The sequence below is a fragment of the Trachypithecus francoisi genome, unplaced genomic scaffold, assembly GCF_009764315.1.
Source record: "Trachypithecus francoisi isolate TF-2019V2 unplaced genomic scaffold, Tfra_2.0 Lachesis_group15, whole genome shotgun sequence".
NCBI classification, from domain to species: domain Eukaryota; kingdom Metazoa; phylum Chordata; class Mammalia; order Primates; family Cercopithecidae; genus Trachypithecus; species Trachypithecus francoisi.
In genome coordinates, this window is record NW_022681460.1 from 69,392,137 (window position 1) to 69,408,217 (window position 16,081).

Sequence of the window (16,081 nt, forward strand, 5' to 3'; positions counted from 1 at the left end):
TTCCTGGCTCTGCCATGTATTAGCTTAGTGATTGGATCTTTCATCACTCATTCCAGTGCAAAACACCGAAAATCAAATCAGTCAGACTTAAAAAATAAATGCAAAGGAGTTTGTTCATTTATCTAACCTCAAATCCAAGAGTAGCTCTGACTTTCAGCGTGACTGAGGTTAATAAAATTTGTTTCATCCCTTTTGACTTCTTGCATTGCAGCAAGATGGGCACCATGTGCTCCAGTTTTCACCTTAGTAGTTCAGCAACCTCCACAGAATGAGGGCACCTAGTCTCCCAAATCAGTCCTGAGATTTATTCTGATTGGTCCAGTTTAGGAAATGTGCCTTCCCTTGAACCAATGAATGTTTCTAGTTGGCCAGTTGGGCCAGGGTAGAATCAGCCCCAACTTAACTATATTAACTGAGGGTGGGGAAGAAGTGATAGGTTTCTTAAGGCAAAACTGAGGTAACAGAAGAAAGATAAATGGATATTGAGTAGACAAAATTAACTAGTACATACATTGAGCCTGAATGACATAATTAACATTTATAAATCACTCTGTCCTTACTGTTAATTGGAAGTATAGTCCTTATTGTATAGGGTTGTTATAATGATTAAAATGACATGATATAGAAAGAGTTATCAGCACAGTGCCTGATGCATAATAGTTGCTCAATAAATGATAGTTATTAATACACTAGTGATAGAATTATGCTTGGTCATCTCATGGTCCCTTCTGTCTAAAGCATTTTATTATTCTAAGTTTTTGAGTGATGAACTCAGACGTGAGGGAATAAACTAAGACAGAACCCATATCCTAAGGACATGTGCCTAGAATGGCAAAAGCTTCCAGGAGCAAGTAAAGTCATGCTTAACATTATAACAAGGCAATTCTAATCTGAAATCCTATTGTAAATATCATTGTGATTATTTTGCTGTAAAGATTATTTTGGGTGGGGGATATTGGGAAGAAGAAATAATTAGGGAAGTAGAGAAGCATTCAGTGTTTGCACTTCTTTTCTACTTCTCACCATACCTGTTAAATTGCTAAGAAAATACTAGGAAAATACAAGATGTATATAATTTTTTTCTGATTTTTGTGTGGGCGGCTGTGAGATGACAAAAATAAAATTTTCCTTTTATTACTTTATAATGAAGCTCTATTTTATCATTTCACATAGCTATGTGCTAGGCAACAGTAAAACAGACTTCTCCATATATCTTATTTCTGGTTTAATGACTAAGAGTCACTCAATCATTTTCCTGATTGAATATAAATATATCCAAATTAGTGTGAATTTGCCTTCACAGTTAACCATTTAGCCTTTTTTCTTGGAAATAACCTTAACAATTACATTTTTAGTATTCAATGGTCCTTGTTACCTTAGAAGAACACAGAAGAAAAGAAAATGTTAAATGAGAATATTAGCTTTATCTTCATTATTTTGGCTTCATAACTCTGAAATTTCATTCTGAAAATCATTTTATACTTACAATTTTCTGGATAATACAAACTCTTCCTTTTAAATTGATCTTTAAATTTAGGATTGTATCCTTTTCAACTTGAGAAAAACATATTTTCTTCTCTGAAAACATTTCCCTTCTTGTCACTGGGTAACATTATTTCATTCATTTTGAAAAGAAAGAAATATTTTATCACATACCCAGACATACCTATGTATTCAGTGTTCTGTGTGGGACAGGAAAGACCTTGAAGGGATAGAAATGTACAGTTTTCTCATTAGTGATTGGGCTTATAACTTTAACAAGGCTTCTTTCCCAGTGCCTTGATCATGCATGCATCGTTGGAGAAGAGAGAAAAAAAAATATTTCCAATCTTTTTTCAAACCCGGAAAACATTTTCTTTATCATGAATATGAACAGATAAAACAATCTCATTAAAACTATTTAAGAGATGGAATCATATCTAAACATTAAGAATTATGAAGCACCTCTACATATAATATTACCTAAGTCTCCAAGATAAGTAAAAAAACAAAGTCCAAAAAGGAAAAAATATATGGTAACATAAATAGAATTTATAAATTATTTAAACATAGAATAATTCTTAAAACGTAACAAGACCCCAAAATTGACTACATTCAAGGAAAACTGTAACTCTGAACTTGGGTTTTATTGTGTACCTTTATTCTTCTCGTTAAAATGTCTCCACATGAAAGTAGAGAGATAGTATAATAATCCTCCACAGAGTCATCATCCATATTCAACAGTGTTCAGAATTTTCCACACTTGCTTCTTGTTTCTCATTTAAATTTTATTTTTGAAGCATTTTAAATGCATGTCCTAAACATTACATCATTTTTTCAGTGTACCTCTCTAAAAATATACAGATATTTACTTGTATAAGCACAATGCTATTATCACCCCTAACACAATTGCAATGAACTAAATGTTTGTTTCACCCACCGCCATCAAATTCATATACAGAAGTCTTAATCTCAATGTGATGGTATCTGGAGGTAGTATCTTTGAGTGGTAATTAGGTCATAAAGGTAGAGTTCTCATGAATAAAATTGGTACCTTTATAAGAACAAGCCAGACAGCTACCTAGCTCTTTTTGCAATAAATGAGGACAACAGGATATCTGCCAACCAGGAAACTGACCTTCACCACCAAACACTGGATACTGGCACCCTGATCTTGAGCTACTCAGCCTCCCAATATTATGAGAAATAAATATTTGTTGTTTAAGCCACCTATTCAATGGTACACTGTTACAGTAGTCTGCATTAAGAAAAGAATTAACAATAACTTTTGATTTTGTGATATATCCAGTCCCTTTTACAATGTCTTCAACAATCAACAAAAGTCTTTTAAAAGGTTCTCATATTTTTTAATGGTAATGACTGTAACATTAAGTCATTCTTATCATTAAGGCATTTTAATTTAGAGTAGCATCTTCTATCTTTTTATTTGTCATGCCATTAACTTGTTGAAAAAACTAAGTCAATTTTCTGAAGAATATCTTATAACCTAGATTTTTGTCACTTCATGATTTCTTTTAATTTGTTCCTCTATCCCCTCGCCATTATTCCTGAAAAAAAAAAAAAAAAAAAAAGGCAAAATCTTGATTAGATTGAAATATGTTCATTGCTAACATTAAAACTAAATGGGATTTTGGCCGGGCGTGGTGGCTCATGCCTGTAATCCCAGCACTTTGGGAGGCCGAGGCGGGCTGATCACGAAGTCAGGAGATCTAGACCATCCTGGCTAACACGGTGAAACCCGGTCTCCACTAAAAATACATTAAACAACAACAACAACAACAACAACAACAACACACAACTTAGCGGGGCATGGTGGTGTGCGGAGTTTGCAGTGAGCTTAGATTGCTTCACTGCACTCCAGCCCAGCTGGGGCCACAGAGGGAGACTCCGTCTCAAAAAAAAAAAAAAAAAAAAAAAGAAAGAAAAGAAAAGAAAAGAACTAAATGGGATTTTAACATTATTTCAACAACAAGCTTTATATTAAAGGTTCAGCTCTGATCCTGGTTCTGTTAGATGCATACTCAAATGCCCAGCATTTGCAAAACGCTCCATAACGTTTCCTTTTCTTGCAGGAAATTGCTTGTGAATGAATATAAGTATCTGGAAAAGTTTGGTACTGCAAGCTGGTCTTTAACAGCAACAAAAAGAGCTGGTCTTTGACATATAGGGGGACTTTGAAGGTCTGAAAATCCAATGTCTAATAGATGCCTTGGGTAGTTATTAAATTCCTAGAAAATATTAGATATGAAACTTAAATATGTAGATATTAAACTCCTAGAAAATATCAGAAATAACAAGGCTTAACACTTTTTCACTTATTTGTAGCCTGGCTGATTTTTTACTTTGCAAGTCTTAATGCTTTACATGCCCTTGGGTTTGCTTAATAAATTAGATTCTTTGGAAAGCCCACTAACTTAAAAAAAATCATTTTTCATTCATTTAATCAGATATTCATTTATTAATAATCAATGAATCACCACTTGGTGCCTGGCACTATTCTAGAAACTGGAACAAAGATGTAAAAACTCTACAATTATTTTAATGCTTTCCAACTGAGTTAAAAATATTCCTCATTTAGTACGTGTGTATACAATAAAGCATGAACAAGGCTTTACTATGATACAAAGACATGTCAGGCAGACCACCTGCCCTCTTGATATCTTAGTCTAGCGGTTGTGACAAACATTCCCACATCCTTCTGGACCAAACTGTGCTACACTTGAAAGGCAGATGAGATTCTATTGATGTAAAGGAATGATCAAGATTGTTTCCAACTGAAGGCTCTGAAGTTTTTATTTCATTAAAGTCCTCATTTTGCTGGCAAAGTAATACTAGAAACAACTGGATTGATATGTATTTTATTCATATGTCTTAAAAAGTCACATTTAGTTTGTATTCAAATGGAATTTATCATGAATTCATGAGCATCATTTATTATTATGAATGGTTTGTTGATTTTTTAGTGATGTTTTGTCATTCACTAGCAAAAGGCACTTGAGAACTTTGTGATGTACATTCCTATTTATTATTTGTTTGTTTTGCATTTTTATTATATGAAGATCTTCTTCCTCCCATCCCCATCTTATTCCTGAACAGTGTTCAGTGACAGGTAGCAGGTTGAGTGGTCCTACAGAAAACGGGTACATGTCAAGTCAAAGACATCACCAGAAACTCATTATCCAAGCAAACATTGTTGTGGTTTGTCACAGAAGCCTGACCAGGGACAACTCATTCATGAATAAGGAAAGTGCAGGAAGAAGAAAAATAGAAAGAGTCGAGTCCTAGATTTCTGGTTTTTGTTAACATGAAACTCTGGGCTTCAGAAACAGACCTTGCTTTGCCACTCTGACATAATGAGGCAAAGATAGAGACAAGTGCAGCTCCCCACTTTATTCTCATTAGTTGGCACTACCTGACACTAGGTTCAAGCAATCACACTTTGTACCTTCTGACTTGGAGCATGGTGTGATATAAATAGCCTTTAATATACCAGAAGGAAAGTGTTTTAGACCTGAATCAACCACTTACTAGCTATGCAAGTATTGGTGGGATTTTTTTAACTTTTCTTTACTTCACTTTGATTTGGATGCAAAATGGGGTTTAAAATACTTTAAGGGCTTTTGGGAGAATCACATGTGATCATTAAACTAACAATTCTGAAGGCTATGCAATAAAAGAATCACAATTCAACTTCCTGGTAATATGTTTTGAGCAACTTTTTTATTTTTTCAAATAGGGATTTTATTGTTTTTGTGTCAAGAAACATTCACTTACCAGGAATTAAAATGGATATAGACGCTTCTCTTTAGCTGATTTTAATGTAAAGGACATAAATGTAGGTGGTGTTGATGAGGCTGTATGCTGAATTAAAGTAATCACAGGTGTGGGAACTCATCTAGGAAGTGGCAAAGGGTTAATAAGTTTGGAAATTTGGTTTGCTTAACCTCTATCAAATACGGGAGTTATAAATTATCAAGTTAGAGTTCAGAATCTGTAAGACAGTTTGAGAAAAGAATAAGCATATACATACATTTGTTGAAAAGGAAAATAAAATTTGGCTGCAGTAAAAGAGGAGAGAGAAGAGCAGAGTAGGAGGGTTTGAATGGTAGGAGAAATGGGAGAGGAGAGGGAAAATGAAAGAAAAGAGAACGGGAAGGGAGGTAGGGAGAACAAAGAAAGAGGCTAGCCTAGGACTTCCAATGACTTTGGAAACCATTGGTAGCCCCTAGATTGAAATCATAGTTTCTCAACCTTAGCTGCACTTTGGAATCACCCATGCAACTGTAAACATACTGATGCATGGATCCCAGTCCCAGAAACTCTGAGTTAACTGGTTGGGGGTAGACTTTTAAAAATCTCCCCAAAGTAATTTCTAACTCATAGGTTAATGTCTCTCTATCCTTAATATACAATTTGCCTTGAAAAACTGCCTGCCTGGGCTGGAGGCTGATATTCTGCATCCCTAAGTAACTTCCAGCTCCTAACAGGCTCCTGACAAGCTTACCTGTGACTTCTGGAAAGGGATGTAAGGTAACAGAAAAAGTGGTAAAATAATGATGATGCTAATGCCAATGAACACTATTATTTAATGAGTTCCAAATATGTGCCAGACACTGTGCTGAGGACTTCCAGAGTTAACTTGTTAAAGTCCTCAGAACAAACATTTAAAGGTTTTTATTATTATTAACTTGCTTTACAAATAAGGAAACTGAGGTATGAAAAGCAGGGCATCTTACCGAAGTTCAGAAATCCGTATATGTATTTGAATCCTTATAGCCTGATACTGAGCTTGTGCTATTAACATTTTTATTATCCTGGTTTTTAAATAATTCTGAGCCTTAATTTTAAATATTAGGCATACCTAGGAGAGAAAATCTGAAAGAAGGAAGTAAGTCTGGAAGGATCTCCAGTATTGGCACAGACGTAAATAAGTTTAAAATCTATACCTGCATTACAGATTTTGGCCATGGGAAGAGCTGAAAAGAGTGGCATGAGAACTGTTGCAGAAAAAGCATAAGTTATTTGTTCAGGATAAGGCAAGTCACAAATTTTGCCAAGGTTCACAGCTATGGTTCCAATCTTGTCTGCTCATGACATAACTTGGTAAATTTTTAAAATCTTGGTGTTTAGGTCCCACCCCAAACCAAATAAATCCGACTTTCTGGGAATAGGACACAGGTATTAGCATTTTTAAAGCTTCCCAGGGATTCCAAATTGCAGGTAAGATTGCCAGTAACTGAGTTTGAAATATGAAATCCTGGAAGGAAATTGATGCCACTGATGAGAAGATATCAAATGTCACATTTTCTGAGCAGCTTATTCTGGCATCTGGAGGCATTTTCTTCTTCATCTGAGCTGCTCTTCCTTCTTTCTCTACCTCTCTGAAAACACTGATCACATCCCATCTTTAAAATGGGTATTTGTGTCTTATCCAGCTCCCTTTGTAGCCCATAGCTTTGGAGACTATAGGGCAGTACAGTATAAAGCAGTACTACAAAAAGATTTTTTGCTAGGCTGGGTTCTAAGAAAAGCTCATAGCACCAAAGGTTTCCATTGTCAAATCACTTGAGGTAATGTTGGGTAAATATCGCTCTTTTTGAGAATTCCAACAAACATGGCATTTGAAAGCTCTGAGGTATTTTGTAATAACGAAACATCTTTAATTTTGTCTCACTGAGGGTTTCCAAAAATACTCGAACAAAAACTCATCATAAGTGCCTGTAGGGAGAAGGATCCCTGAGGGCAGCTGGAGACAGTGGAGATGGAGCTAGCAGCCCCAGCATATGAAACTCAGGGGCAACTCTCCATCTGAAACAAAAGAGGTGCCAAATCAGAGAGGTAATTCAGTAGCACTGCGCTGGTGGAGGTATGCTTCATGGGCCCTTTGGGCAAAAACTCCTGCTCAGCTTACCCACACAGCTGGGAAATCCCCTTCAGGACACCCCCAGTCCCCATTTTGGATGAGTGAGGCTTTGACATTTTGAAAGAGCCATGGCAAACCTGGGCTTAGGCCACCATCTAGTGCTGAAAAGGAGGCAGCAATCTAGGACTAAGGATATTAACAGGTGATTATCAGACAACATCTAAACACATGTACACTAGAGAGACCAAACCAACTCAGACAGTGAAGACTGGAATAAACAACTAATCCTTCCATGTGAAGACATACATGCACATCCACAAGTAACAAAAGCAAACAGGGAACCATAACCTCCTAAAATCCACAAATCAAGAAGCCAGTAAGAGACCTCAAAAAGATGTCAATGTGTGAGCTCGCACCTCAAGAACACAAAATACCAGTCTTCAAGAAACAGTGAACTCCAAAATAATACTAAAAATCAAATAAGATATTATCACAGAAACTTAACAAAGAAGTCTAAATAATTGAAAAAACCAAATAGGAATCCTGAAACTGAGAAACACGTTAGTGGAACTGAAAAATGCATTGAAGTGTCTCAACAGCAGAATTTATCAAGCAGAAGAAAGAATTGGTGACCTCAAAGATGGGCTTTTTGAAAATACATATTCAGAAAAGAAAAGAGGAAAGAATAAAAAGCAATGAAGAACAACTAGAAAATCTAGAAAATAACCTCAGAAGAACAAATTCAAGAGTAATCAGCCTTTGAGAGGAGGAAGAGCAAGGAGTAGAAAGCTTATTAAAAGAAGTAGTTACTGAAAAATTTTCAGGCCTAGAGAAAGATATAAATATCCAGGCACAGGAAGATCATATAAATATCCAGGCACAGGAAGATCAAAGAGCACCAAATAGATTCAATCCAAATAAAACTACCCCGAAGCACATAATACTTCCCAGAGGTCAAAGACAAAGAGAGGATCCATCCTAAAAACAGCAAGAGAATAAAAGCAAATAATATATAAAGTAGTTCTAATTCTTCTGGCCATCAACTTCACAGTAGAAACCATACAGGCCAGGAGGGAATGGGAGGACATATTCAAAATGCTAAAGGAAAAAAATAAAAAATAAAAAACAAACAACAAAAAAAGCCCTGCCAACTAAAAATATTGTATCCAGCAAAGCTATCCTGAAAACATGAAGGAGACATAAGACTTTTTTAAACAAACAAAAGCTGAGGAAATGTATGACCACCAGACATGTCTTATAAGAAATACTAAAGGAATTTCTTCAATCTATAAGAAACAGGTGATAACATGAAGTAAGAAAATCACCTGAAGGTATTCACTGTTAAAAGTACACAGAAAAATTCAAATATTCTAATAATATAATTGCATTGTGTAAACTACTCATATATCTAGTGTGACAATGAAAAGACAAATATGTCAATAATAATAATAATAATTACAACAATTTCTTAACTGGACATACAAAATGATGTAAATCAAAACATCAAAAAGTTAAATATAGGAGGAAAAATTATAAACTTTTTAGTTTTTTGTTTCTTTGTGTTAATGTTAAATTGTTATCTGTTCAAAATAAATTATTATAATTATAAGTTATTTTTTGTAAGTTCAAATAACTACAGAAAACCTATAATGGATACACTAAAAATATAACACAAGGAATTAAGATACACCATCAGAGGAAAAGGAAGACAGTAAGAAGAAAAGGTGAAATGAGTTGCAAAACAGTCATAAAACAACAAAAAAACAAATTGTCAGTAGTAACTTCCTACCTATCAATAATAACATTTGAACAAAAATGGAGTAAAGTATCCAAATAAAAGACAGAGTGGCTGACTGGATTAAAAAAACAAAAACGAAAACAAAAAAGGACCTAACCATATGTTGCGCAGAAGCAAACTACTTCACCTATACTAAAAAGAACCACAAGCCAAAAGTGAAGAGATAAAAAAAATTCTACTAAATGAAAACCAAAAAAGAGGAGTATCTATACTCATATGAGACAAAGTAGACTTCAAGGTAAAAACTGTAAAAGATTCAAAGGAGGTCATTATATAATGATTAAGGGGTCAGTTTGGCAAGAGGATATAAGAATCGTAAATATATATGCACCAAACACTAGAGCACCACAATATAGAAAGCAAATGTTAACAGATATAGAGGGAAAAATCAGACTGCGATGCTATAATGGTAGGGGACTTCAACACCCCACTTTCAGTAATGGACAGATTATTGAGGGATAAAAGAAAATTTAAAAAGAAACATTGGATTAAACTACACTCTAGACTAAATGAACCTAACTGACATTTACAGAACGTTTTGTTCAACAGCTGCAGAATACATGTTCTTTTTATCAGCACATGGAACATTTTTCAAGATAGAAAATATGTTAGGCCACAAAACAAGTCTCAACAAGTTAAATCAAAGTTATATCAAGTATTCTTTTTGACCCACAATAAAATAAACATAGAAATCAACAACAAGAGGAACTTTGGAAATTGTAAAAATATGCAGAAATGGAACAACATGCTCCTATATGACCAATGGACCAATCAAGAAATTAGGAAGAACATTCAAAAATTTATTGAAAAAAGTAAAAATGGAAACCCAAAATACTAAAACCTATGGAATACAGCAAAAATAATACTAAGAAGGAAGTTTATAGTAATAAATACCTACATTGGAAAAGTAGAAAAGCTTCAAGTAAACAACCTAACAATTCACCTCAGGGAACAAGAAAAGCAAGAGCAAGTAAAACCCAAAATTAGTAGAAGGAAAGAAGTTGTAAAGACCATAGTAGAAATAAATGAAAAGGAGACAAAAAAAAAAAAAAAATTAACAAAATGAAAAGTAAGTTTTTTTAAAAGATAAACCAAATTGACAAAGTTTTAGTTTGACTAACAAAAAGGAGAGCAGACCTAAATAGATAAAATCCAAGCTGGAAAAAGAAACTTTAAAGTTGATACCAAACAAAAACAAAAGATCATTAGAGATATTTATGAACAACAACTACATACCAACAAATTGGAAAACCTGGAATAAGTGGATAAATTTCTGGGGAAAAAAACACATACAACCTACTAAAATTGAACCATGAAGAAACTGATAATCTGAACAGAATAATAATGAGTAAAGAGTTTGAAATGGTAATTTAAAAGTCTCCCATTAAGGAAAAGCCCTGGATATGACAATGCTAAACTTTACCAAAGACTTAAAATAAACTGATACCCATTCTACTCAAACTCTTCACAGAAATTGAAGAAGAAATACTTCCAAACTCATTCTAGGAGGCCAATATTATCCTTATACCAAAACCAGTCAAGGACACAAGGAAAAAAAGAAAAGTATAGGTCAATATCACTGCAAAAATCTTCAATAAAATGCTAGCAAATAGAATTCAACAACAGAGTAAAAAGATCAATTACCATGACAAAGTGAGGTTCATCCCAGGGATGCAAGGATTGTTTAACGTATGCAAATCAAAAAGCATGATACATCACATTAACAGAACCAAGGGCAAAAGCTATATAATCATTTCAATGGATGCTGATAAAGCATTTGATAAAATTTAACATCCATTCATGAGAAAACCTCTCTGCAAACTGAGTGTGAAAGGAACATACTTAAAACAATAAAGGACACAGCTAATATAAAATTGAATAGGGAAAACTGAAAGCCTTTCCTTTAAACTATGGCAGAGGACAAGAATATCCACTTTTACCACTTTTATTCAACATACTACTTGAAGTCCTAGCCAGAGCAATTAAACACGAGAAAGAAAGAAGGGGCCTAGAAATTTTAAAGGAAGAAATCAAATTTTCCTTGTTTGCAGAAGACATGACCTTATATTTAGAAAAACCTAGAGACTGTACCAAAACACTGTTAGCACTAATAAAAAATTCAGTAAAGTTGCAGGATCAACATACAAATAAACATACAAAAGTCAGTAACATTCATGTAATCTAACAGTGAATAATTGGGAAAAAAAATGAAGAAAGAAACCCCATTACATTAGTTTCCAAAATGATACCCAGGAATAAACTTAAACAAAGAAGTAAAATATCTCTACAATGAAAACTATAAAACACTGATAAAAGAAATTAAAGAGAACACCCACAGACACACAAAATGAAAAGACATTCTATGCTTATAGATTGGAAGAATTGGTATTGTTAAAATGTCCATATTGACGAAAGTGACGTAAAATTCAATGCAATCTCTATCAAAGTACCAATCATATTCTTCACAGAAATTGAAAAAAGCATTCCTAAAATTTCTGTGGAATGACAAAAAATTCTGAATAACGAAATCACTCCTGAGCCAAAAGAACAAAGTTGGAGGCATCATACTGCCTGATTTCAAAATGTACTACAGATCCATAATAACCAAAACAACATTGTATTGGCATAAAAGTAGACACATAGATCAATTAAATGGAATAACGAACCCATAAATCAATTAATTCATTTAAGTCAACTCATTTTTTACAATGGTGCCAAGAACATACATTGGGGAAAGGAAAATATCTTTAATAAATGGTGCAGAAAAAGCTGGATTACCGTATGCAGAAGGATGAAACTAGACCCCTCCGTCTTACTGTATACAAAAATCAAATCAAAATGAATTAAAGATTTAAGTTTAAAACCTGAAACTACTGGAAGAAAACCTTGTCAAAATGCTAAGGATATTGGTCTGGGCAATGATTTCTGGGGTAGGTCCTCTAAAGCAGGTAACAAATCTAAAAAAGACAAGTAAAATCACATCAAGCTGTAAAATTTGAGTTCAGCAAAGAATTAACAAAGTGAAGAGATAACTTCCAGAATGGGATAAAATACTGGAAGCTATCCAATATCCACTGTATAAGGGACTCAAACAACTCAACAGAAAAAAAAATGATCAATTAAAAAATAGGCAAAGAACATGAATAGACCTTCTCAAATGAAGACACACAAATGGCCAACAATTACATGAAAAAATACATAATATCACTAATCATTAGGGAAATGCAAGCCAAAACCACAATGTGACATCATCTCATCCCAATTAGAGTTACTATTATTTAAAAAACAAAAGATAAGTGTTAGTAGCCATTTGGAGAAGGGGGAAATCTTGTACATTGGGTGGGAATGTAAATTAGCACAGGCATTATGGAAAATGGTATGAAACTTCCTCACAAAACTAAAAATAGAACCACTGTGTGATTCAGCAATCCCACTTTTGGGTGTGTATTCAAAAGAAAGGAAATCAGTGTATTGAAGAGATATCTGCACTCCCATGTTTATTGTAGTACTATTCACAATAGACAAGATATGGAATCAAATCAAATGTCCATCAATAGAAATGAAAATATGGTATATATTCACAATTAAATATTGCTCAGCTCTAAAAAGAATGAAATACTGTCATTCGCAGCAACATAGATGAAACAGGAGTTTATTATGTAATGTAAAATAAGTCAGGTACAGAAAGACAAGTATCACATATCTTTACTCATATGTGGGAGCTTAAAAATTTGATCTTATTAAGGTATAAAGTAGAATGATGATTATCAGAGGCTGAGAAGGGTAGGAGGATGGAGAGATAAAGAAAAATTGGCTTTGAATATAGACATACAATTTGAAAGAATAAATTATTTTTTTCCACAGCTTAGTAGGTGATTATAATTAATAATTTATTGTGTATTTCAAAATAGCTAGAACAGGAGATTTAGAATGTTTCTAACACAAAGAAATGATAAATGCTCAAAATGATGAATATCTCAAATACCCTGATTTGATTATTACATGTTATATTCATGTCACAAAATAACACAAGTATGTGAGACATTTGTATAGTTACTAGTATCAATTAAAAAAATAATAGTACCAAAACGAAGAGTTGTTGTGAAGGATTAAATTAATTGAAATTAAAATAATAAATATACTTAGTGATTTAAATTAAATGACATCATTTATGTAATATTCCATACATACAGTTCCCAATGTTGGTGGGTTTCTTTCTTTTTTATCTTCGTGGCCTCAAAAGTACCTATTACAGACCTTATGTTAAACACACATGCACAACCATGATCCTGGCAATATTTTTTTTCTTTCAAAACAGTAAGAAAATCCATAAGTCATAAGTGGGTGTCAGGATTGACATTCAGCATTTGTTATTCATTTCTTGATTGGATATTTGCTGGGTAATTAATATATGCAAGGTACTCGGAGATACAAAAATTGATAAGATGTGGTCTACTTATGGACTCACTGTGGTACCTCTTGCTGCACAACTCTCTTACTTCTGGGCTGTCAGAAAGGCTGATGATGCAGCAGATGCTGGCAGGAGTTGTCCTGCTGGTTGAGCAGAAGGAAGGCTCTGAATGGCACCAGAGCTGGCCACTCTCACCTTTGTGTTCCTGGGCACTTATATATATGTCTATTTATTGAATCAGCTATGGAGTCAGAGCAGAGCACAATGCCTGACCCTCAACAGATCTTTTATAATTGGCTACTTAATGAATTAAATATGGGATTTAATGTTTTTTGGCTCTGTGTCCCCACCCAAATCTCATCTTGTAGCTCCCACAATTCTCACATGTTGTGGGAGGAACAACAGTGAGAGATGATTGAATCATGAGGGCAGGTCTTTTCTGTGCTGTTCTTGTGATAATGAATGGGTCTCATGAGATCTGATGGTTTTAAAAACAGGAGTTTCTCTGCACAAGCTCTCTCTTTGCCCACTGCCTTCCACGTAAGATGTGACTTGCTTCTCCTTGTCTTCTGCCATGATTGTGAGACCTCCTCAGCCATGTGGAACTGTAAGTCTAGTAAACTTCTTTCTTTTTTTAAATTGCCCAGTCTCAGATATGTTTTTATCCACACTGTGAAAACAGATTAATATAGTAAATTGGTACAAGGAGTGGGGCATTGCTGAAAAGATAACCCCAAATATGGAAGCAACTTTGGAACTGGGTAACAGGCAGAGGTTGGAACAGTTTGGAGGGCTCAGAAGAAGACGGGAAAATGTGGGAAAGTTTAGAACTTCCTAGAGACTTGTTGAATGGGTTTGACCAAAAGCCTGATAGCAATATGGACAGTAAGGTCCAGGTTGAGGTGGTCTCAGATGGAGATGAGGAACTTGTTGGGAAGTGGAGCAAAGGTGACTCTTGTTATATTTTAGCAAAGAGACTGTCAGGAGTTTACTCCTGCTCTAGAGATTCGTGGAACTTTGAACTTGATAGAATGATTCAGGGTATCTAATGGAAGATACATGATTCAGGGTATCTAATGGAAGAAATTTCTAAGCACCAAAGAATTCAAGATGTGACTTGGGTGCTGTTAAGGGCTTTCAGTTTTATAATGGAAGAAGAGCATAAAAGTTTGGAAAATTTGCAGCCTTACAATGTGATAGAGAAGAAAAACCCATTTTCTGAGGAGAAATTCAAGCTGGTTGCAGAAATTTGCATAAGTAATGAGTCAAATGTTAATCCCCAAGACAATGAGGAAAATGTCTCCAGGACGTGTCAGAGGTCATCACGGCATCCCCTGCCATCACAGGCCTGGAGGCATAGGGGAAAGTGGTTTCATGGACTGGGCCCAGGGTCCCCGTGCTGTGTGCAGCCTAGGGACTTGGTGCCCTGTGTTCCAGCTGCTCCAGCCATGGCTGAAAGGGACTGATGTAAAGATCAGGGTGCAAGCCCCAAGCCTTGGCAGCTTCCATGTGGTGTTGAGCCTGAAAGTGCACAGAAGTCAAGAATTGGGGTTTGGGAACCTCTGCCTAGATTTCAGAAGAGCAGAAGTTTGCTGCAGGGGCAGGGTGCCCATGGAGAACCTTTGCTAGGTCAGTGCAGAAGGGAAATGTGGGGATAGAGCCCCCACACAGAGTCCCTACTGGGGCATGCCTAGTGGAGCTATGAGAAGAAGGCCATCCTCCAGACCCCAGCATGGTAGATCAACCAACAGCTTGCACCATTCTCTTTAAAAAGCAGCAGACACTCATTGCCAGCCCGTGAAAGCAGCAGAGAGAGAAGCTCTGCCCTGCAACACCACAGGCGTGGAGCTGCCCAAAACCATTGGAACCTACCTCTTGCATCAGTGTGACCTGGATATGAGACATGGAGTCAAAGGAGATCATTTTGGAGCTCTAAGATTTGACTGCCCCACTGGATTTTGGTCTTGCATGGGGCCTATAGCCCCTTTGTTTTTGCCAATTTTTCCCATTTGGAATGACTGTATTTACCTAATGCTTGTATCCCCATTGTACCTAGGAAGTAATTAACTTGCTGTTGATTTTACAGGCTCGTAGGTGGAAGGAACTTGCCTTGTCTCAGATGAGACTTTGCACTGTGGACTTCTGAGTTAATGCTGATATGAGTTGAGACTTTGGGGGACTGTTGGAAAGGCATGATTGGTTTTGAAATGTGAAGGTATGAGATTTGGGAGGGGCCAGGGATAGAATGATATGGTTTGGCTCTGTGTCCCCACCCAAATCTAATCTTGTAGCTCTCATAATTCCCATGTGCTATGGGAAGGACCCGGTGGGAGATGATTGAATCATGGAGCTGGGTCTTTCCTGTGCTGTTCTCATGATAGTGAATGGGTTTTATGAGATCTGATGGTTGCAAAAATGGGAGTTTCAAGCTTTGCACAGTGGCAGTATTGTAGCCAATGAGGTTCATCCGAGGCGCGATTATTGCTGATTGAAAAAATGGGAGTTTCTC

The 16,081-nt window shown here is 35.5% G+C and overlaps 1 pseudogene; it reads left to right on the plus strand.

Annotated features, from left to right (window-relative positions):
- The first annotated feature begins 15,999 nt into the window (after window positions 1–15,999).
- LOC117098223 lies at window positions 16,000–16,081 on the plus strand (annotated as a pseudogene).